Source organism: Dasypus novemcinctus, chromosome 4 (genome assembly GCF_030445035.2).
Source record: "Dasypus novemcinctus isolate mDasNov1 chromosome 4, mDasNov1.1.hap2, whole genome shotgun sequence".
NCBI lineage: Eukaryota > Metazoa > Chordata > Mammalia > Cingulata > Dasypodidae > Dasypus > Dasypus novemcinctus.
Genome location: NC_080676.1, coordinates 26,686,573 through 26,709,535, shown reverse-complemented (window position 1 = coordinate 26,709,535; position 22,963 = coordinate 26,686,573). Strand labels below are relative to the sequence as shown.

The following is a 22,963-nucleotide window of genomic DNA, read 5'->3' as shown; positions in this document are numbered from 1 at the left end:
AAAGACAGGGTATGTTCAAAGGACATCAGCGCTAGAGATTCTTGTCTCTGCTTTGGCTGCACATACATGGTTCCAAAGTTCTTAAGTAAAAATTCAGCCTTCTATAAGATATTTCCACTTGGATGGTCTTCAGCCACCTAAAACTCACTATGCCTAAAACTGAGTTCATCATTTCAGCCCTACTCTCTGCTTCCCCAAATCTGTCTCTTCTTCTTCAAGTCCTTTTCTATTTTTTTTTTTTTTTAGGTACTGAGGCTGGGGATTGAACCCCTGGGACTTCGTATGTGGGAAGCCAGCACTCAATCACTGAGCCACAACAGCTCCCCTGAGTTAGTTTTTTATTTGCTTTGCTTGTTGTTTGTTTTCTGTTTTTTCTAGGAGGCACCAAAAAAAGAACCTGGGACCTCCCATGTGGGAAGTAGGAGCTCAACCACTGGAGCCACATCTGTTCCCCCTACCCTACTTCTTTTTTAAGAATAAAAAATCTCAAATCAACAGGTAAGTTTTATTCCATCTTTAACATATCACAAGTAGGTCTCAAAAATCATCTGGCATCTTGTTTCAATAGATCTTAGGGCTCTTAGATCTTAGGCATCAGTCTGCTGAACTGTACCTTTTTCAGAGACATAGATATCATCCAAAATTTTTCTGATATCCTTGGTTTTAATTGTTGTGGCTTGCTAAATCAAAGCAACTGAATTTGATACAAGTTCAATGTCATGTCCTTCAAGAATTAAAATTTCAGGGCTTGAGATACTGAACAAGCAATGCTTGGCTTCATCTGGACCCTGTGGATATACTTTTCACCCAAGAAATTTCGGATTCCAACAAGAAACCCACTCTCTTGAATAATGACATTGATGGAAAAGTGAGCAGACACAGACCTCGTCTAGTAAGGGAAGCCCAGCATAGCACCCTTGATCCTGTATTGCACATGACTACGGATAGTGCGAACCGTGGCCAGTTCCTTTCTATTTCCCCACCATTTGTCAACCTGAAGCTGCTTTTCCTTTCCAAGGAGGCTGAGTTCTACATTGATGTGATCAAAGTCCCTCTGCGGGGTTGCTCTGTGGCCTTCACAAGAACTGTATCCCTTTAGCACGAAGATGTCAACATTTTCTGGAATGTCAAAGTCTGGTTGCTGAGATTCATCTTCATTCTTGCAGTAGATACGGCAGAGTTCAATTTCCTTCTTAGGTGTTCTCCTAAACTCCTTAAAAGAAGGTTGTCTGCTTGTGCTCTCTGAAATTATTCACATCTTGTTCTCCAGCAACCTCCAATCTGTCTTCAGTATCTTTCACACTCCTTGATATTATCTGTTAAGGCCTCCAGTGATTTTGGAGGTATCCAAACAAATAGAGACTTTTCTCATCTTCATCTCACTCTACCGCTCAGCAACATTCAACACAGCTGACGATTCTATTCTCTTTAACCACTGGTAAATGACACACTCTGTTTTCCCTTCTACTACTTTGCGGTTGTTTCTCTATCCCTTTATGGTTGCCTCTTCAACCAACCTCTAAAATATGGAGTTCCTCTGACATGTCATTAAATGCCACCAATATATGCTGATAAATCCTATCTCTAGTAGGTAAGGGCTTGTAAATGTAACTACTAATTTAACATTCTTCCTGCAATGTCTGTCAAGCACCTCAAACTTAACATGCCCCAACCAAACTCCTAATCTTCTTTAAAGAATCCAAATCCAACCTGTCCTGCTCTCAGTATTCCCAACTCAGTAAAACTGGTAGTCCATTTGATTCAATTGCTCAAGCCTGAAACCTCAAACTTTCTCTACCTCCCACCCACAATCCATTTGTAAGTCCTATGGTTTATACCTTCAAAATAAATTTCTTTACTTCATTCCCTTTCATTACTTTGATCTAAACCAGGGGTTCTTAACCTTTTTTTGTTCCATGGACCCCTTTGCCAGTCAGGTGAAAAACACAGACCCCTTACTAAGTCCACACTATACTGTGTATTATTTAATAATACACACTATACTGTGTATTATTTAATAAATTTATATCATAACATGCTCCCTCAAGAATACTGTTTTTTTTTTTCAAATTCAATTTAAGCTCATAGACCCCCAGAAATCTTTCCAAGGACCCCTTAGGGGACCATGGACCCCTGGTTAAGAACCCCTGATCTAAACCAATACCATCTCTCACCTGAATGCTAGCAATGGCCTTCAAAGTGATTTTTCCAGTATACCTCTTGCCACCTTCACCCCCACTTTTGTCCCAATTTCCTAATCCAGAATAGCTAGAGTAAACTTTTAAGAACTTCTTCCATGGCCTACAAGGCCATGCATGATATAGCCTTTGCTAATCTCTCCAAGCTCATCTCATTCTCTATCCACTGAACTTAAGCCACAGAGCATCTCTCCTCACCCACAGAGCTTAAACCTGCTGTCCCTCAGTTCCTGGGACAAGCCAAGCTCTTTCCCGCTTCAAGGGTTTTGCATAAACAGTTCCCTTTTCCTTGAACACTCTGCCTACACCTTTTATGAGCGTTTCCTTTCCGTAATTGCTTTTGGCATTTGATACAGTAATTGGTACATAGGCTCTCAATTAATATTTGTTGGGTGAATTGAACAAATGGAGCTCACCAGAGAATTCTAACAACCCATTGGTCAGCAAGAGAGTCCAGGGGAAACTCCTCACTCTGTGCCAGAAAATGCCTGTTAGAAAATCAGAATGAAGTTCATATGGCTAAGACAGGTGCTCCTTTTCCTTCAGGCTTCTCCAATGTCATTGGGCATAAAAAATAATCAACATCTTAAAAGGATAATATTTAAATAGTAAGAAACAAGACAAATGCTTTTGGATGAAGACAGGGTATAAACCATGGATAAATATTTATATAGCAGCAGTATAGGAGAGGATTACCAAGTGATTAGTATACTATGGTTCCCAACAGTTTCATCTCCAAGGATTTGTTTCATTATGATTTTTCCACATGGACCTCATATTTTCAAGATGTTTGTCTACTAAATGAACTACATTTACCATGCAATAATTTATTTTTAATCATATGTAATCCAACAGTAGTTTAATCCACATATTATGAAAAATGATAGCCAGAAAGAGGGCCAGGTAGCTTTGTTTTAGTAGCAACAGAATTTTCATTGGGCTTTTTGAAATATTGAAAATATCTTGCAAACTCCCATCTGATATTCTATCCAAAGCTTTAGCCTATATATTTTATAGAAAAAGTAATACACATGGCTTATTTATTTTCTCTTCATGAAATTCCCCCAGGCTCTATAGGCTTTACGATTAGTAATTCTAAAGTGAATTGGATTTTTGGGGGAAGAGAGAAACCATTTTATCATTGTGTTATTTTGATAAGGTAACAGTGGTTTAGATAGTCTAGCAGAGCCAAAATATACAATAGACAACAGAGCTTTTTATGGTATGACAGACTCTGCTGTTGAATGTAACATACCCCCTCTTTTCTCCAGTGGTTGCCATGCATCAGAAAGGTGAGAAAAGAAGAGAAAAGAAAAGAACAAAACTTCTCTTTGTTATGGAACCACTGGGTATTATTTTATTTTGTTTTTATGGTGGGAAGTAACACTATATACTAGTCAAAACTAATTTAACTGCTTAAACTCTGCTTTTTCTCTGTGTTCATTATGTAATTTTAGTCATTTGAGATACCAGGAGTTCTTAAGAAGTCATTTCCATCAAGGGAAGGAAGAACAGGTAAATATTTTCCATACGTCAAATGAACAGTCATCCCACATGGGATGACTTTAAATATGTCTGAAATAAATTAATGATATTTTTCAAGCTGTCACTTTGAGAACATTTCCTAAAAACTGACCATCGTCAACAAAATCAGTGTTTCTATAGTGATATGCAAGCCAATCTTGTTATGTAAGTTATGAAGAAAAGGAATGTTAATCATATAGTTATTGAGCAACTTAACACCGGAACTCGAGATATTTCAATTCATAATTTTTCTAGCAGGTGCTGAATCTTCTATATTTTTATAGCTTCTGTGTGGGAAGAAAGCAGTAGTTTAGTTGGTGGCAATTTTATTTTACTAGACAAATGCTTGAGAGATTAAGCATTTTTTGTATGTAATGCACCCCAAGATAGATCCAAACTTTTGGTTTTTTCGTGTCAAGATATTCACATCACCTGTCTCTTAAGACCTTAAAGAACTTTACAAATGAACGTTATTTTCCTTTGCTTTTTTAGCAACAGACCAGATTGAAACAACTGCAGTGACTTTTCTGAGGTTATAAAGCCTCTTCAAAGCTGGAATCCAAACTTGTAGATTCTTTTAAATTAGGTATATTTTATGGAATATGTGGAGTAAATAATTCATTCGGTAGGCAACTATTTATCAAATACCCACCATGTACATAAGCCTGTGCTAGATACTGGAAATGAACAATGTGAGATGTGAAGATTTGAACCATGTGAGACGAACAAGAGTGAACAATGTACAGAGTGACCTGTTTTCAAATATTTGTGCCTTTCTGTGAAAGGCCAATTGACCAATTAAAATATCACTAATAATAATACTTGCTATATGAGCTAAGAGCTTTATTTATATTAATTCATTTAACCCTTAGAACCACCTTACAAGTTGGGTACTGTTAATACAAAGGGAGGGTAAATAACTTGCCTAAGGTCACAAAGTTAATAAAAGTTGGAGTTGGGATTCAAACCCAAGCTGACAGGCTCAGATTCTGCTCTTCACCACTATTTGTAACTTACTATAGAGTTGTAGTAGTTCTTTATATATTCTGGATGTCAGACTTTTATCAAACATGTATTTTGCAAATAATTTTTCCCAGTCTGTGGCATGTCTATTCATTTCCTTAATTTTGTCTAAGGACAGAGGTTTTTCATTTTGATGAAGAACAAATTTATCAATTTTTTCTTCCATGTTTGGTCCCTCTTTTTTTTTTAATTCTAAGAAATCTTTGCCTATCATAAGTTCACAAAGATTTTCTCCCATGTTTTCTCATTCAGTCTTTCATAATTATGATGTTAATTATAGGGTTTAGTTTTGTTTTATTTAGTTTTTTATGTAGATGTCAGGTTGAAGAAGGTGCGTTCCTGGTTTGTTGAGAGAGATTATATCAAAAGTGAAGTATTTATGGATTTAATTTGTGTAATGATTTATGGATGTGTTTGTGGCTGAAACAAGTGGTCTAGGAAGATTAATGTTAGTTGGAGAACAGCTAGAGGATAATATTGTGAATGTATAACAATGATTTTGGTACTAGATGAGGATGTGGTTAATAATATAAATATAGAATGTTCTTCTACTACAGGGTGATAAGAATATGGTAATACATGGAAAAAATATAACTAATGTAATTTATGGACTATAGTTAAACAATAACATTGCAATTTTTTCTGTATTTTTCTAGTTGTTTATTTTCTAAGCATATGCATACTCGTATAGATTTAAAATTTGGATCAGATTATATATACAGAACATTGTGTTCAATAACAAGATTTTTTTTTCATGTTACATATGATATATCACATATATCTTTCCATATCATTGTGTAATTTTTAAATTTTTATTTATTTCTCTCCCCTTCCCCGTCCACCCCCGCCCCATTGTCTGCTCTCTCTGTCCATTCACTGTGTGTTCTTCTGAGTCTGCTTGCTTGTGTCAGTGGTACCTGAAATCTATGTCTCGTTTTGTTGTGTCAGCTCTCCTTGTGTGTGGTGCCATTCCTGGGCAGGCTGCACTTTTTTCACGCTGGGCAGCTCTCCTTACAGGGCGCACTCCTTGCACATGGGGCTCCCCTATGTGGGGGACACCCCTGCATGGCACAGCACTCCTTGCATGCATCAGCACTATGCGTGGGCCAGCTCATCACATGGGTCAGGAGGCCCTGGGTTTGAACCTTGGACCGCCCATGCCATAGGTAGACATGCAATGTTCTTATAGCAAAAGCAAAGCTGATACTATATTAATTCTAAAGGTTAAAAAAAAAGAATATGGGGTTTGGTTTTGGAAGATATGAATACGATTAGCATTTTTTTCTCTTCATTTTTATTTTCATTAATAGAACTTGACTATGTCATTTAACTAATCTGTGTTCATCTGCATATTTTCTGAATACTAGAGGAACAACTGGCTTAGCTGTTAGAATTAGATGAGATAAAACTTCTTGAAAAAGAACTTTTTAGGAGTAATGTTTTCTTAAGTTGTTGAGCTGCCTTTTTCTGTTCTTTTATTTTTGTGAATTTGAAATGAAGTTATTAATTAAAAAAGGAGTGAAACATTTTTCAAATGCTTTTTGTATTAGTTAGCCAAAGGGGTGCTGATGCAAAATACCAGAAATTGGTTGGTTTTTATAAAGGGTATTTATTTGGGATAGGAACTTTCAGATACTAGGCCATAAAACATAAGTTCCTTCCCTCACCAAAGCCTATTTTTAGATGGTAGAGCAAGATGGCTGCCGATGTCTGCAGGGTTCAGGCTTCCTGAGTTCCTCTGGGCTCAGCTCCTCTGTTTATTCCACAAGGTCACCTGTAGACTATGAGGCTCTCTAGGCTTTGCCTCTCTCCACAAGGTCAGTTGTAGACTCTCTGGTAAATGGCTCTGTCTTTCTTCTGGGGCTCCAGCTTCAGCATCAAACTTCAACATCAAATCTCCAACATCAAAAACCCTCAACTCTGTCCTTTGCCATGCCTTTTATCTGTGAGTCCCCACTCAATGCCCTACTGGCACAAGGTTTACATAATTATTTAATCAAGTAAACCTATGAATCCAATATAATCTAATATGCCCAGAGGAAAAGATCAGTTTACAAACATAATCCAATATTTCTTTGTGGAATTCATCAATAATATCAAACTACTATACTCTTTAATACACCTATTGAGATGATCATGTGGCATTTTTCCTTTATTATATTAACATGGTGAATTGCATTGATTTTTGAATTTCAAACCAACCTTATTTTCCTGAGCTAAACTTCACTGGATCATTTTACAGAATCCTTTTAAACATTGCTGGATTTGATTACTGAATATATATATATTCTTTTTTAAAGATTTATTTTTATTTTTATTTAATTCCCCTCCCCCTGTTGTCTTGTTTCTTTGTCCGCTTCTGTTGTCGTCAGCGGCACGGGAAGTGTGGGCAGCGCCATTCCTCGGCAGGCTGCTCCCTCCTTCGCGCTGGGCGGCTCTCCTTATGGGTGCACTCCTTGCGCGTGGGGTTCCCCTCCACGGGGGACACCCCTGTGTGGCATGGCACTCCTTGCACACATCAGCACTGCGCATGGGCCAGCTCCACACGGGTCAAGGAGGCCCCGGGGGCTTGAACCACGGGCCTCCCATGTGGTAGACGGACGCCCTAACCACTGGGCCAAAGTCCGTTTCCCATGATTACTGAATACATTTTTAAGGATCTTTGTATCTACATTTATGAGGAATAGTGGTCTGTGGCTTCCTTTTCTTTTCTTGATTATAATAACTTTACTTCAAATTAAAAAAAAAATAACAGAAGAAAATAGCTCAATAAATTGGTTTCTTTTCTTGTAATGTCTTTATTGGGTTTTGGTGTTAGAACAATGTTGGCCTCTTAAAACAAGTTGGAAAATGTGCCCTCCTTCTCTGTTTTCAGATGGAATTTATGTAAAACTGATATTATTTTTCCCTTGAATGTATGATTGAATTCACCAGTGAAGTTAGGCCTAGAGTTAGGCCCAGATTAAGAATTCAATTTCTTTAATAGCTGTATGATTAATCAGGTCTCTTTTTCTTCTTGAGTCAATGTTAGTTACTTATGTCTTTCAAGGAATTTATTCATTTCACTTAAGCTGTCAAATTTATTGACAAACATGTTTATATTATTCCATTATCCTTTGAATTTCAATAGACTCTGTAGTGGTATTCCTTCTTTAATTTCTAACATTGCCATCTTCTTCTTTTTTGACCACCTTTTGCTTTCATTGATTTTCTTTTTTGTCTGTGTCCTATTTCACTGATTTCTGCACATATATTTATTATTTTCTTTCTCTCATTACTTTCTCTTCATTTTCTAGCTGCTTACTGTGAAAGCTTGGAGTGTTGATTTTGAACTTTTTTTATTTCTAATATAAGTATATAAAGCTATAAATTTCCCTCTTAGAACTGCTTTAGCTGCATCACACAAATTTTAATATGTTGTGCTTTCATGCTCATTCTGTTCCAGGTATTTTCTAATTTCTCTTGTGTTTCTACTTTGACGCATAGGTTATTTAGAGGTATGTTGTTTAATTTCCAAATATTTATAGATTTTCCAGATATCTGTTATTGCTTTCTAGTTAAATTCCCTTGTGTCCAAAGAATATATACTGAATTATTTCAATTTACTGAAATCTGTTTAGGGTCTATCTTGGTGATTATTCTGTGTGAAAAAAATATGTAAATTTATGTACTCTGCTATTGTTTAATTCTATCAATGTCAATTAGATCAAATTGGTTGATTGTATTATTCAGATATTCTGTATCCTTCCTGATTTTCTGACTGTTCTATCAATTTTTGAGAGAGAAGTATTTTTTTTAGTTAATTAATTTATTTTTAATGTTACATTAAAAAAATATGAGGTCCCCATATACCCCCACCCCCCTCACCCCACTCCTCCCATAACCACAACCTCCTCCATCATCATGGGACATTCATGAGAGAGAAGTATTTAAATCTCTGACTGTAACTGTAGATTTGTCTACTTTTCCTTGCAGTTCTGTTAGTTTTTTTCTTTTTTAAACCAATGTTATTGATACATATTTATAAAGCATACAATCCATCCAATGTGTACAACCAATAGTGTTTGGTAATAACATAGTAATACATTCATCACTTCAATCATTATTAGAGCATTTTTATTACTCCACTAATAATAATAATAAACAAAAACAAGACAAACAAAAAAAACCCTCTATCCATTAATAATCACCTCTCCATCTCTCTATCCTTCCCCTGCCATACATAGCTGCTATTCTGTTTGTCTCTCTTATTTGTATTTATATTTTGTATAAATGGAGTCAAACCATATGTAGTACCTTTTGTCTATTTTCTTTCACTTAGTATATTTCTCTTTTTTTTGTTTACTCTTAATGGAAGATTATTAATATATTACTATACACTGTTGGCCATAGTTTGTTTTAGTTGTGTTTTTGTCTAATAGTGACATCTTATAACATTAATGTACAATTGTTTAATTTCAAAGAAAAAGAGTCTTATATAAGCAATATTACCAAAATTCATTATTCACGAGGTTTTGCTATGCTATATAGCCCCATGATACATTTTTAGCTTTTCTTTTAGTAATATACATGGCCATAGGCAGTTCTATTACTTTTCACTTCATGTATTTTGAAGCTGTTATTAGATGTCATCAAGGACACTAATAGCAGCTGATCAGAACTAAAATGTCTTCCAGGCTTATGTGAGCTCTGGGAAATTTTTGGCCTCAGCACCCCAGCTTTCTGTGATCTGGCTCTTAGAATTTCACCCTGTGCTTTCATGGCTATTTTTCTAGCTACAGTCTCAAGAGCCATCCTATGCAATTTTCTGGAAACCTTGTTCTCTGTAGCACTCTCCTTTCTGAAAATCTACTCTCCCAATTCTACCTGTCTCCACCTCCCCAAACTCCAGTCTCTGTCTCTTCAACTCAGCAAAACTACAATGCCCAGCTTGGGATCACTGTGCCTGAGTCACTAGAAAGTACCTCAAGGCAGAAAACTAGGAATATTGTAGGGCCCATCTCATTTGATTCCCTTCTCTCAGGGTGTACAGCCCCTTACTACCTATTGTTGAAAGACTGAGAATAGTTACTCATATATTTTGCTTAGAATGGAAGGGTATATCTAGTTCCATTTACTCCATCATAGCAGAAAACAAAAGTCAGTAACTTTTGAATGACAGCTACAATGCAAAATTTTATATTACCTGAACTAAGGAGAGTAACAAAAGAACAAATCCACTGAAAAGCACTGGGGGAAAATGAGGTTTTAAGAATTTTAAGAACTCTGATAAGAAGTTTAAATAATGCTGTTGGCATTAAGGATTGATTATTATGTTTGGATAAAGCCAGAGCTAATATCCTCATGGACTGTGAATGATTCCAATAAGTTTTTAGGATTTTGGCAGGCAGTGTCCATCTATTCACAAATGACACATTTACAAATATCTTGCATCAGGTATGATCTACCTCATAACTTAGTTTATTCATTCATCTTCTTTCCATGGATAACAGGTGTAAACAGGAAGTATATTCCATGTTACATATTTTTGTGTTGTATGAATGTTTAGAAAAAGCCAAACAGTCATACATCAGTTACATATGGATAGTGGAATCTTTAGGAATTCTCTTTTCTCTCCTATTTCTGCTGCGGGTAACTCTCTCCCAGTGACTGGTCCTACCACCACCTGGAACAAAATTTCTCGAAGATTCTGATCTCTCTCTTTCCTCAATTTTTACTTCATCCCATGAGACAGAGTTAGGATTTATAGTAGCAGGAAGAGGAGAAGGGGATACAATCATTAAAAATAATAGCCACTAATATTAAGTGCTTACTATATGCCAGATACTGTGCTTGTCAGGATAGGTCAGGTACAGCAGTGATAACACATAACTTCAAAAGTTCAGTGGCTTTTAATTTATAACAAAGTTTTTTCTTTCTTTCTTACAAATTTATTTTTTTCCCTTAAATTAGAGATGTAGGTTTACACAAAAATCATGCAGAATGTATAGCATTCCCATATACACCCCCCTCGCGCATAGGTAAAGGAATGCTTATGCTACTTATCGATTGAGTATTAGCTGTGACCCTCTCTGTCCTCTATTTTCTTAACCCTGGGACTCAGTGATGGAGCATTTGCTGTCTGGAACATTGCTGGTCATTATGACAGAAGGAAGAGTGTAGAGGAGGGAGAGTAAAGGAAGGGAACCATTTAAAATAATTATTTCCCAACTATTTCCTTTGGAAATCAGAACCAGTAAAGGGAAAAGGGAAGAGATGGGGGTAGGCCAGTGAGAGAAGAGGGACCCCTTTTTACCTCATTTTTCACAGTCCACCCCTCATCTGCCTTCTTTTACCATGTGCCCTTTTTCATGTCACCCTAAGAAAGACCAGCTCTTGCCTCTCTGGCATTCCAAAGACTCCAACCCTTACCTCCCTTAAGATTCCTCAAAGCCCCAGCACCTTATAATTGATTACTCCACTTATACTGGACAGAGCATGAGTCACTGTGTAAATCTACCACTGACCAAAGATTTTTTCATCATTTATGCCTAGTATGTCGTAAAAATTCAGCACTTGACAACTTTGCATTTTTGGCTCTGGAAACAGGTATGCTAATAATTTGTATCTGCCCTTTGACCCAAAATCAGTATCCAAAGCTTTCTGAAGCAATTCTATTATAATTAGAGGTGGTTATAACTCATTAACACAATCTTAGAATTACATTTATAAAGAAAAAAACTGGAAAATATTGTTAGCACATATTAATAATCTATATTATATAGAATGCTCATATAAAAATATTAGATCCTTATAAAGTAAATGAGCTGGGGAAAGAAATAGACATTTCATTCAAAAGGAAATAATCAGTAAAGACATGGAAACAAGTTTGACTTCACTAATGATAAAAGAAATGCAAATTAAAACAACAATGAGGAACCATTTTACACTTATTAAAGTTACATACAACCCTTTAAATGTCACTACTGAATTATGGCTTTTTTTTTTCAGGGCAGTTATAATCTTCAATTGTGGTACTCCTTGTGGAATATCAGATGGTAACAACATATATCTAGGTCATATGGGTTAAAGATCATAATCTTTAAGCCTATATTTTCCTGAAAACAGACCCTGAGGTTGCCCAGCATTCTAGGGGAGGCTATAGTTATTTGAAAAACCACTGATGAAGAATGGTCTATCTTTGTTGAAAAAGGTGAGAAGCCCTTGGCTGGACCCTCAGAGCCTGAAGAAGGGAAATTCAGCAGATTGGCCAAAACAAAAGCCCCTTGGGGGAAGGGATGTGACTCAAGCAATTGGGCTCTCATCTACCATATAGGAGGTCCAGAGTTCGATTCTCAGGGCCTCCTGGTGAAGGCAAGCTGGCCTGCCTGGTGAGCTGGCCTGTGCAGATAGCTGGTGCAGCAAGATGACTCAACAAAAAGAGACACAGCAGAGAGACAATAAGAGACGCAGCAGACCAGGGAGCTAAGGTGGTGCAAGAGATTGAAAGCCTCTCTCCCACTCTGGAAGATCCTAGGATCAGTTCCCAATGCTGCCTAAAGAGAAGATAAGCAGACACAGAAGAACACACACAGTGAATGGACACAGAAAGCAGCTAGCAAGCACAAAACAAGGGGGTGAGGGTGAGGGAGAGAAAAAATAAATAAATAAATCTTTTTTTTTTTTTAAAGCCCCTTGGTCACTGATAAAACAATAACCTCCTCACATCCAAGTTTTGACCTTCCAATCCTATCTCTTAGAAAGTATTCTGAAGAAAAAATTCATGAGAAAGGACTAAGGTAAATAAAAACTCACTGGCATTATCTGTTCTAGTAAAGATTACAAAATAAATGTTCCCCAAAATAAAATAAGAAACTAAACAATAAATTAATAAATAAAAATATAAAAAACAAACAAAAAATAAATGCCCAACACCAGGGGAATAACTACAAATACTATAAACAGTTACGAATACTATAAATAATTACAAAGACTACACAGCAATATGAAACATGCTTCTGAGAAGGTATTAACTGAAAAGTCAGGTTACACTCATTGCAACTATCTACAAGGGCTTACAGTGAACAGGGTCAAATGAAAAGTTTAATCTGCTGAGGTGAGAAGATTGCAGAAAATTTTTAAGATTCATTGTGTAATAAAGAGAATATTTATGCAATGAGTTCTATTTTTTTAAATTTTATTCAAACTTTATTTCAAATTTAAAAAAATAACAGAAAATGGTAGCTTAAGAAGTTATTGGAGCATTCCTCCTAAAAAGTTCTGTCCATCTATCTCATCTAATTCCAACTACTAACTCAATTGTTCCTCTAGTGTTCAGAAATACACACAGATGAACACAGATTAGTTAACTGATATAGTTAAGGTCTCATTAATGAAAAGAATGAAGAAGAGAAAAAAAAGCTTAATCATATTCATATCTCACAAACCAAACCCCAGAGTCTATGTATAGAGAAAAGGAGAAATAGGACACTGTGACCCTTTTCTCCTCAGCTTCTCATTGGAGGCTCCATGATTTCATGAAAATGCAAAATGCAAAATTATCCTGTTTTTGGGTATTCTGATAAATATATTATTAGAAGCCTACTCTGAATTTAAATTGGTCTTCTTCGTGGGAAGTTTACATGTAGAGTAATAGCTCTTATATTAAATCAAATAACTTGAAAGTCTGTATGGGGGGGTTGTATTATAATTATGTTGTGTATTTGTTTGATTTTAAATTACAGAGTATTATACTGGGTGTTCTAGTTTGGAAACACAGGATAAACTTATTTTTTTAAAAAGTATATTAGTCACATTAAAAATGCTCAATATGTTTTTGTTTTCAATTAGTTTCAGGTAAAGAATTTGCACATTTAAAGCACTGGGGTCAACGTCAATCTTAAAAAAGCACAATAAATACACAATTTAATCCGTGTTTCAAGACATTTTGGGTACTCTTGTGTTTTTATTGTTTTACTGAACATCTTCTAGATTAACAATAATACCCAGTGCCTTACATTTAGAGATACTTCGTTTGGTAAGCATTCTGGATACTGAAGAAAAATATTCAACATGTTATTTGAAAACGCAACTGAAATATAGTTTACACACAAATTATCCTATGTATTGTGACTTTGAGCACCATGTTACTTCTTACCCTTAGCATATCTATCTAGCTCATCAGTGACAAAAATAGAAAGGCCTGTCACAGTCTCCCAAACTGTGGAGCACGGGAAGGGGAGGAGCCCTAAGCTGTGTGGCTTTCCTGACTGAAGAAGTTAGATTTCAGTAGAAGCTTGCCAGCTCATTGATCAATGAGGATGGGGTTGGCAGGAAGGAACAGGGGGTGAGGGAAAGAGGGACATGCCCACCAAAGACACCGGGGACAGCTTTCTTAGTATTTGCACCTCTAAGGTTGAGGCAAAATTGGGAGTTAAGATCTTGACTTCCCTTTCTTTTCAGGGGCGCTCCTCTCTCTCAGAGGTAACAGTGAGGAAACTGCAGGTGTGTGTGTGCAGGGCGAGGGGTGGTAGCAGAGGCAGGAAAATGGGGAAGGAGAGAAAAATCTCAGAAAGGATAATCAAGCTGTTGAGTGTGGGAGCCCAGAGCAGAAAATATTCTGGTGCCAGAGAGAGAACAGGAAGGGGTGTGTGTGTGTGTCTTTTTTTAGATCCTTTCATTCAGGAGGCATCTCCCTGGAGACTGAGGAAATGGTAGGAGTTCCCTGTGGTGCTGTCAGTTCTGCTTGCTGAACTCCTGGAGAAAGAGTGAAATGCTAAGGAAAGAAAATGCCTTCAGCAAGCTCCCAGGGAGAGGTAGGACTTGGGAGAAGGAGTGATCTGAAGAAGTTGAAGAAGTTTCCAGATGTGGTTCTCTTTCCACTCTCTCAACCTCATTGTACTGGCATTTCAATCAGAAAGGAAATCTGGATTGCCCTGTGGCCCCTCTGGCTCTACAGCAGCTGGAGGGACACTTGTGCTCCCCCTTGCTTGATTCCAGCCAAACCCCAAGGTGCTAGCCTCAGAGAAGGGCCATTCCTGGGTGGGCACTAATGACAAGTCCAGGGAGTATGGTTAGAAGACTGATTACCTTGGACTTTAGGAACCCCAGGCTCTGCCCAAAGCTCTCCCCCACCGCCCCTATCCCCACCCCCAGTCCACTCCTCTGAAAGGCCTGTCTGCCCCAGCTTTATGACCAGGAGCCAGTAGGGCAGAGGAGCTTGTGGGGTTGAAACACCACACCATACATTTGGAACGGCCTTCTTTGCTGCTCTTTTTAATTGCAAATGTGAAGTAATCCATCTGCCTTGTTGCTTCTGCAGTCCTATTTATATCATTGTCTCTGGGGGAAGTATGTTCTATGTTTAAAAAGCAAAACCCTGATAAACAAACATTTGGAACAGTTTTGTTAAAGTCTTATAGCCTCTGGAAATGCCATTTATTTACTATAACATACTTTCCTTGTGCCTCTTATATAAAGTTGGAAAACACTGTTGGTGCTTTCATAAACTGCTATGGGATGGCTTTAGGCTGTATACTGGCAGGGCAGGAAATCCCACTGAATCTCATAGTGATAAAGTGATTTCCTCTGTAATTCTCTTCTAATTCTTCTGATTATACCAAGGAAGAGGTCTCAGTTTGGTGCTAATAGACCTTTAACACTGTTGCTTTAACACTTTTAGTATTATTATAAATTAATTTTTTGTTTAACAAAGAAAATAGGCATAGAGCTTTGGACAGGTTAAGGGAGTGCACCACATGTAGATATCTGGACAAAAGACCCTTCTGGGCAGAGAGACTAGCAAGTTCAAAGGCCCCAAGTCACCAGCATGCCTGGAGGATTCTAGCAACAACAGAGGGTCAGAAGGAGTGAGAAAGACTTTGTAGGCCATTGTAGTTAACTCGGCTCTATTGAGAGTGAGATGAGTAGCCAGTGGGGAATTGTGAGCAGTAAAGTGACAATGCTCTGACTTACATTTTAAGAGGATCACTCTGACTCCTAGTTTGAGAGTGGACTTCAGGGGAACAAGAATAAAACCCAGGATACCAGTTAGGAGCTAATGAAATAGTCAGGTAGGAGATGATGGCAGCTTCAAGCAGTATGATGGTGGTGGTGGTGATGAAAAGTGGCTGAATTCTGGATATATTTTGAAGGTACAGATGAGAGCATGAAAGGAAGAGGAGTTCAGCGTGATTCCAGGGTTTTGGGCCTAAGGGAACACTGTGGGAAGAGAGATTTTAGGATAAAAGGGGGAATTAGAGTTCAATTTTGGACACACTAACTTTGAGATAATTTATTAGCATCCAGAGAAAAGGTTGGGCTTACAAGTCAGGAGTTCAAGTGGAGAGGTACAGGCTGGAATTATAAAATAGGGAATCATCAGCATCTGATGGCATTTAAAGCCATGAGATTACATGAGCCACTAAGAGAGTTCATGAAAATAGAAATGAGAAGAGGTTCAAGGACTGAGACCTGGGCACTCCAACATTTAGAGATTGTAGAGATGCGAACCAGCAGCTAAGAAGCCTGAGAGGAAGTAGTCAGCTGGAGAGGAAATAGGACCTAGTGCATAACTGGAGGGGTTAACCTTTGCTAGATGAGCCACAGGAACAAAAGAAGAAAAAAAAAAGGCAGAGTTAAGATTCAAATGCTGGTAGGTGGTAGATGTGGTGGTGGGACACCAAAGAAATTCTCTTCTGACTGTTTTCAAAAACCTCTGCAATTTCCAACACAGCTTCTGACTCCAACCATGTGGGTACAAAAGTTCCGTTTGCAATCAGCAATTGCAAAGACTTCAGTAACACAGTCCAAGTCAGGTCTGACTCAACCGCGAGTCAGAACAGACTCTGCAGGCTCAGGGCACTCCACAAGGCTGCTTTTCAGGCACCAGTCACAGGTTCAGGGACCCAGGTCCCCTGCACTTTTGATGAACTGGCTACAAATTTGAGGGTTCCTGTCACCACCCTTGGGTTTGATAACTCACTAGAACGACTCATAGAACTCACTAAAAGCACTATACTTACGCTTATAGTTTTATCATAGTAAAAATAACAGGAAGACAAAAGAAGGAACACATAGGGCGAGGTCTCCAACACAAGCTTCTGTGTCCTCCTCACATGAGTTCAGACCACAGCACCCTCCTTGCATAGTGATGTATCTTCTCAACCAGGGAAGCTACTGGCAGCTGGAGTGCCTGGTGTTCATATGGGGTCTCATTGATGTAGGCAGGCCCGAGGGAATCAATGTCTATGTGGTTGAGAGCAATCTGCAGCCCCTCCCTCCCAAAGGGCAGGGAAATTGGCTGATACTATGTCACATGGCTCAAAGTCTCAGCCCCCTCATCACTGGGTTGGCCTTTCTGGCGTGGCCAGCCACCACCCCAAGGCTGTAGGTGTGGCCAGCCTCACCTTTAAGAGTGGTCCTGGGCCCACCATGGAAAAGCAAAAGACCCTCCTATCACAGGAAGCTCCCAGGGTGCAGAGGTTCCTTCCCCAGGGACTAGGGACAAAGATCAGTCAAGTTTTTCATTTATGTGATAGAGTGCTTCATTTTCTCAGTGAAATAGGAATCAAAGCTATCAGCCTAGCCTGAGGATGGAGGTTGGAAGAGAGAGAGAAAGGGGCAAAATTGTAATAGTCATTTTGGAGAATGGACCAGGAAAATGGAGCAGGCTTCTCAGGCAGTATTGAGGGTATACTTGAAGTTGATCATTATGAATTCGAATGGTGTTCAACAGTTTACGTAATACTGTGTGTCGTCTAAGGTGGATCTGTGAGGAAGGCAGGGCAAGATTTATTGGCCCCACCTTATTGATGAGGAAAATGATGCCCTGAGAGATTCTCTGACTTGCCAAGGTCACCTACCTGGTGAGTGGGGCAGCAGTGTGACCCAGCTCCTCTGACACCTGGTTTAGGCTATTTCACTCCCTGTGCTGCCCAGGGGCTATGGGGCAGAGATGAAAAATTACTCAGGTTCAGAGTGGTCCAAGAAAGCTTCATTGTGGGGAGGAAGGGACTAGAAGGAGCTAGGGTTTTCAGGTGAAGAGCAAAAGGGAAGGCATGGCAGATTGGATAAGAGCAGTGAGCAAAGAGTGTAAGGAACATTTGATGGATGTGAGTAAACCCAGTTTGGCTGTTGCAGAGGGCAGAATTCCAAATTGGTGGTCCTGGGCTGACTCCAGTTTGCAGGTATGATCTATTTGGACTACTACTGCACACTTTTTTTTTTTTTTTTTTTTGAGCCAACATTTTAAAACTCAGAAAGTTTTACCTAAAAGTCCAGATTTGTAGCTTCTCTTGAATAATCAGAACATCTGTGCCCAACAGACACAAACGTGCTCTCAAGTCTGCCACAGTTACCTGCCCCCCCCCACATTGCCTTACCCAGGACTCATATTATTCATTTTCATTTCCTTCCTAGACCCTCTAAGCCTTTGAGTCTTTAGGTGTATTTTAGGAATCTTATGGCTAAAAATGGTAGATTTTAGTCAAATTTGAGTTCCAAGCTAAGGACTTCGGTCTTTCATCCCATAGGAAATAAAAAGCCGTTAATAATTTTTAAGCAGTGTAGCTAACGCAACTCTTTAAAAAATGATTGTGATATTTATTTAAAGCTGGGAGTGAGAGGAGAAAATTAGAGGAAGGGGGCCTGGTGAAGAAGTGACTTCAAACCTCACTGCCAGGGGAAATGGGAGCTGGGGGCTCTGACTGGCGGGAGAGTTGGGCCTGGGCCTGGGCTGTGAGTGGGTGAGCTGGCCTGCATGGCCCCTAGACATACAGCTAAGGGCAAGGTGGGCGACCCTTGGGCAGTGCAGGAACAGGCCCGGAGCCAAACCTGGATTGGAAACATATGGCCATCAGGGAGGTTAGGCCAGCTGGCTCAGGGCCTGGAGGTTCTCCTTGAAGCAGGGGACAAAGGGAGACGCCTAAGGTTGGGTCCCATGTGCAGGAAGGGAACCATCAAATAGGTCAAGCTGGCTCTGGTAAGTCAGGTAAAGGCCTGGACCAGGGTGGGAACTGCAGGAATGAAACAGCAGGAGAGAAGTAAGAGCCATTTGGAAGGAAGATTCAAAAAGAACTTGGTGACTAACAGGAAAGGGGATGTGAAGGAGGAGTGAAAAAAAATGACTCTAAGATTTCTAACTTGGGAGCCAAGAAAATAGTAGTGCCATTAACAGACAGAAAATTGAGGAGGTGGAAGACGTTTTTAAGTATATGAAATTTGAGGTGCCATCATGATGCCCAAGTGAATATGATGAGTAGTCATTGGAAGGACTGGAGTTTACAGAGAGGTCAAGGCTAAAAGTAAGTCTTACGTTATCATCTGCACAGATATAAGAGATGAAAGTGTAGGAAAGAAAGGAGAAGGGCAGGGGGGCAGAGAAACAGAAGAGCTGAAGAGTAAGAAGCAAATCTTGGAGCATATTTATACTTAAAGAGTCAGTGAATGTATCAGAGAATGATCTGAGATGGAGGAAGAGAATGCTCAGCTCCGAACTGGTCAAGGGGGAAGGAGTAGTGGTCATTTAGGTCAAAACCAGCAAGATCGATGCAAACGAGGGCTGAGAAACAGAAGTAGAGCCAGAAGAAAGTGTTTCTAGAGACAAGAGATCCATATTCATTTATTCATTCAACAAATATTTATTGAGATCCTACTATGTACCTGGCCCTCTTCCAAACCCTGAACAAACTGTGGTGGGCAAAACGGAGACCCTGTCCTCACAGAGCTTAAATTCTACTGTGGAAAAGAGAGTACACAAATATTGACTGGGATGGGTGCTATGAAAAAAATTGAAGTAGGGTGAGTTGGTAGAGCATGACGGGATGGTCAAGGAAGGGCACTCTGAGAAAGTGGGATTTAAACAGGACCCTGAAGGAAGTGTGGGAGTGGACCAGGCGAATATCTGATGGGAGCTTAGGGGAAAGGCCTGAGTGTGACACCTGGTGGAAGCCAGAGCTTGAAAGCAAGGGGAGAAGGAACAGGACTCTATCATGAAGGACCACATAAGCCCTACTAAGGCCCCTTAGTGCCTGTGTGGGGTTGAAACAAGGCAGTGTTATGGTGCTGTTCATGCTTTAAAGCATCATTCTGGCTGGGTGTGTGTTTCTGTCTGTGACTTGGAGGGTGAGGTGAGGGAAGGGCAAGAGCAGAAACAGGCAGTGAGGAGGCTCTTGCAGTAGCTGGAGTGAGAGATGGGGTTTGTGGCCTGAGCGGTGGTGGGAGAAGTAGGGGGCTGGATGCCGGAGGGAGGGAGCCGTAAAAGCGGGAGACCTTGCTGAAGCTGTGAAGAGGGGAAAGGATTAGGAGTGAGAGCTCAGGGGAAGGAGGAGGGGACTGTACTTAAGAGCAAAATCACCTACACTCAGGAGCTGTTTAGAAGTTCCGAGGCACACAGGTGGCAGGGTATTCTGGCCTTTGTTTCAATGACTTACGTTTTTCCCTTGGAGACCCTTGTGGAGTGGCTGTTGATATTAGAGGAAGATGAATCTGCCAATTCGTTGAAAGGAGGGTCACCGTGGGAAGAAACTCGATTTAGGGTTTTCAGTTTATGATAGGAAATATTGACCTCTCCAGATGTCAGGTAGAAGATCTAAATAGGTAAAGCTCTAGAATGGAGGTGGGATTTCACCTCAGTCTAACTACTGAGTTTTAGGAATAGCACCTCGTGATATCCATCTTCTTAGCTTAGACTCCATGGCTCTCTTGTCCTTGCTGCTCAAAGTACTTGTCTATCTGGCTTTCTAGGCTGCACACTGCTGCCAAGGTCCTGCTCAGATCATGTCATGACTATCTCAAAAACCTTCAGGGCCTTCTTGCTTAGGTCAAAGCTAAACCTCTTCTATATGGCCCAGCCTACCCTATTGGTCTCCCACTCTCATTCCAGCATCCAACCAAAACGCTTGCTTTTCTCTAAATACAAACCACCTTTTCCTACTTCATGTTTGCTCCTGCTACATCCGCAGTCCCTTGACACTCTCCCCCTCCTTCTCTGCCTGTTGAAAAATCTCTAAAACCCAACTCTAATACCACCTTCTCTTGAAGTTTTTTGAATGTGATCTCCCACCTTAAAATCCTTCCAGAATTTACAGTACTTTCATGGCACTTTCCAGATTCCTTTTTTTTTTTTCCAATTTCTTTTGTTCTCTTTGTTCTTCTGTTTCCAGATTCTATTCTGAGTTGGGGTTATATGTGTGCATGTGTTCATCACTTCTCCCTCCTCACATTGGACTTGAGCTTTAAGGGCAAAAGCCCCCTTTTCCTCTTGTTTGGATTATCTAAGGTGCTTAGCATGGGGCCTTGAACATAGTGGGCAGTTAAATACTGAACTGGATCACTTTTCAGATGAGACAAACAAGAATTCTGAAATAAATCAGCATGTGGGAAGAGGGACTGTTAAGCAAATATTCACAAATGTTGCAATGCACTGCAAGGGGAAACAAAAGGGCAGCCTAAGGGGTGGATGTTGGTGTGGTGGGCACCCAATCTTGTGGGCCTGGCAGGGAAGGAGGCACAGACCTGGAGCCAGGACTACAGGCTTACCCTCCCACTTGCGGCCCCACTGCTTAGATGAGCCTCTCCAAGAGCCCCCAGACTATTATCGGTTGTGGGTAGTGTTCTCATTTAGAGACTTCACTCTCCTACTCTAAGCTCTTCCAGGTGGCTTGGGGAGCTCCTCCCACTAGTCGTAAGCAGTACAACTGCCCCCTCCACTCTCTTACTTTGAGAGTCTATCCTGGCTAGTAAGACCTCAGTCCACCAGATTGGTGCCATACTCATTTCCCCTTTTATTCTGTTTCTCATTAACTGCTTATCAATATGAAGTAGCCCTAAAGCTATGACCTGTACTAAATTATCAAAATAACTTTGCAAAGTAGACTCCCAGTCCCCCAAAGAGCCATTTCTGCCATGAGAGTATGAAAGGACCCTGGCCTAAGTGTACTTAATTCAGTTGCCCCTAAATGGGCTGCATATCAGCATCAGCTGGGTAGTGTTTCTAGGCCACACCCCTGGAAATCCTGATTCAGGAGGTTGTGGTGAGGTCTGGGAGTCTGAATTTCATTCACCTCCTGGGTGATTCTCACTTAGTGGACGGTAGGCCTGTCTTAGGATCTACTGAGGTCACCTCTCATCTTATAGTTGAGGACTCTGAGCCAGAGTGGTTGGACACCTGGTCCAAGGTCATGCTGCTGGTGTAAATAGCAACCAACACTTCTGGAACATTTCACAGGGTACGTTACTTCATGTGATCCTCCAATAACCTGCACAGCTGGTATTATTAGTACAGCTTGTCCCCACTTTACAGAGAATGAAAGAAGCTGTAGAGCAGACAAGTGACTCATCTAAGGTCTCACTATTAATAATCAGACCAGAACTTGAACCCAGGTTTCCTGAGCCCCTGTCATGCCCTCTTTCACTGAGAAATAAGGGTCCTGAGCCCAAGCAAGTGCTTGTGGTGGGTGGTGCATGAGGCTGGGTGGGAAGGAAATTTCAAATCAGCAAAATTCCACACAGCTCTGGCTCCCTATTGCTTGCTGTCACCTAAATGAAGTGGGTAGTATGCAAAAGCACACATTAACTGACTGTGAGGTTTACAAGCTATAAGAGATCCGCTTGACATTTTACACACATTTTCAACTATGAAAATGTTTACCTGTTTCCCCAACATCCAGATTCAACAATGATCAGGATTTTGCAGCGTTTGCTTCATTTGGTCCCTTGCTTATTTTTCTCCCATTTTTCTTATTGAAGTATTTTAAATGAAATCCCGGACCTGGTGTCATGTCTTCTCTTTATACTTCAGGGTGCGTCTCAGGAGAGCACCTGACCTTTGTGTTTAAAGCTGCGTAACTTAGCAACCAGAGCTGCCCAGGACCCACCCTGTACCAGGAAGCACAGACTCCAGCAAGCACAGCATATTCCGTCCCCCGGATGTGCTAGCAGGTCTGTGCTGCACTCTGGCACCAGTCGTGAGTTTGCAATTCTCCTGGCTGGCAAACACATTTCGGGCTGCCTCCAAACACTCTGATACCCTCGGGTGTTGGCTTAAGCCAGTCTCAGTTGGCCAGTTGCTGCGGGGTGCCATCTTGCCTGCATTCAAGAATGTTAAAAAAAGAGAGTAGGAATGTAGCCTCAAGACAATAGTTCCTTAATTCCTGGTTACAGGACTATCACTAATCCCCCGCCTGTCATAAGATTTAGGACATAGTCCTGCTGCCATACATCTGAGAAATAATCACAGA

At 40.0% G+C, this 22,963-nt stretch overlaps 1 protein-coding gene and 1 pseudogene across 1 annotated transcript in view; both read right to left on the bottom strand.

Annotated features, from left to right (window-relative positions):
* TIPARP (TCDD inducible poly(ADP-ribose) polymerase) overlaps window positions 1-22,469 on the bottom strand; it is an 88,452-nt gene extending 65,983 nt beyond the window's left edge. The window contains exon 1 of the mRNA XM_058295191.2: window positions 22,375-22,469. The gene's annotated coding sequence lies outside the window, so the exon portion shown is untranslated. The remainder of the gene's footprint in view (window positions 1-22,374) is intronic.
* On the bottom strand, window positions 588-1,158 carry LOC139438834 (large ribosomal subunit protein uL6 pseudogene; annotated as a pseudogene).
* Window positions 22,470-22,963: the final 494 nt, after the last annotated feature.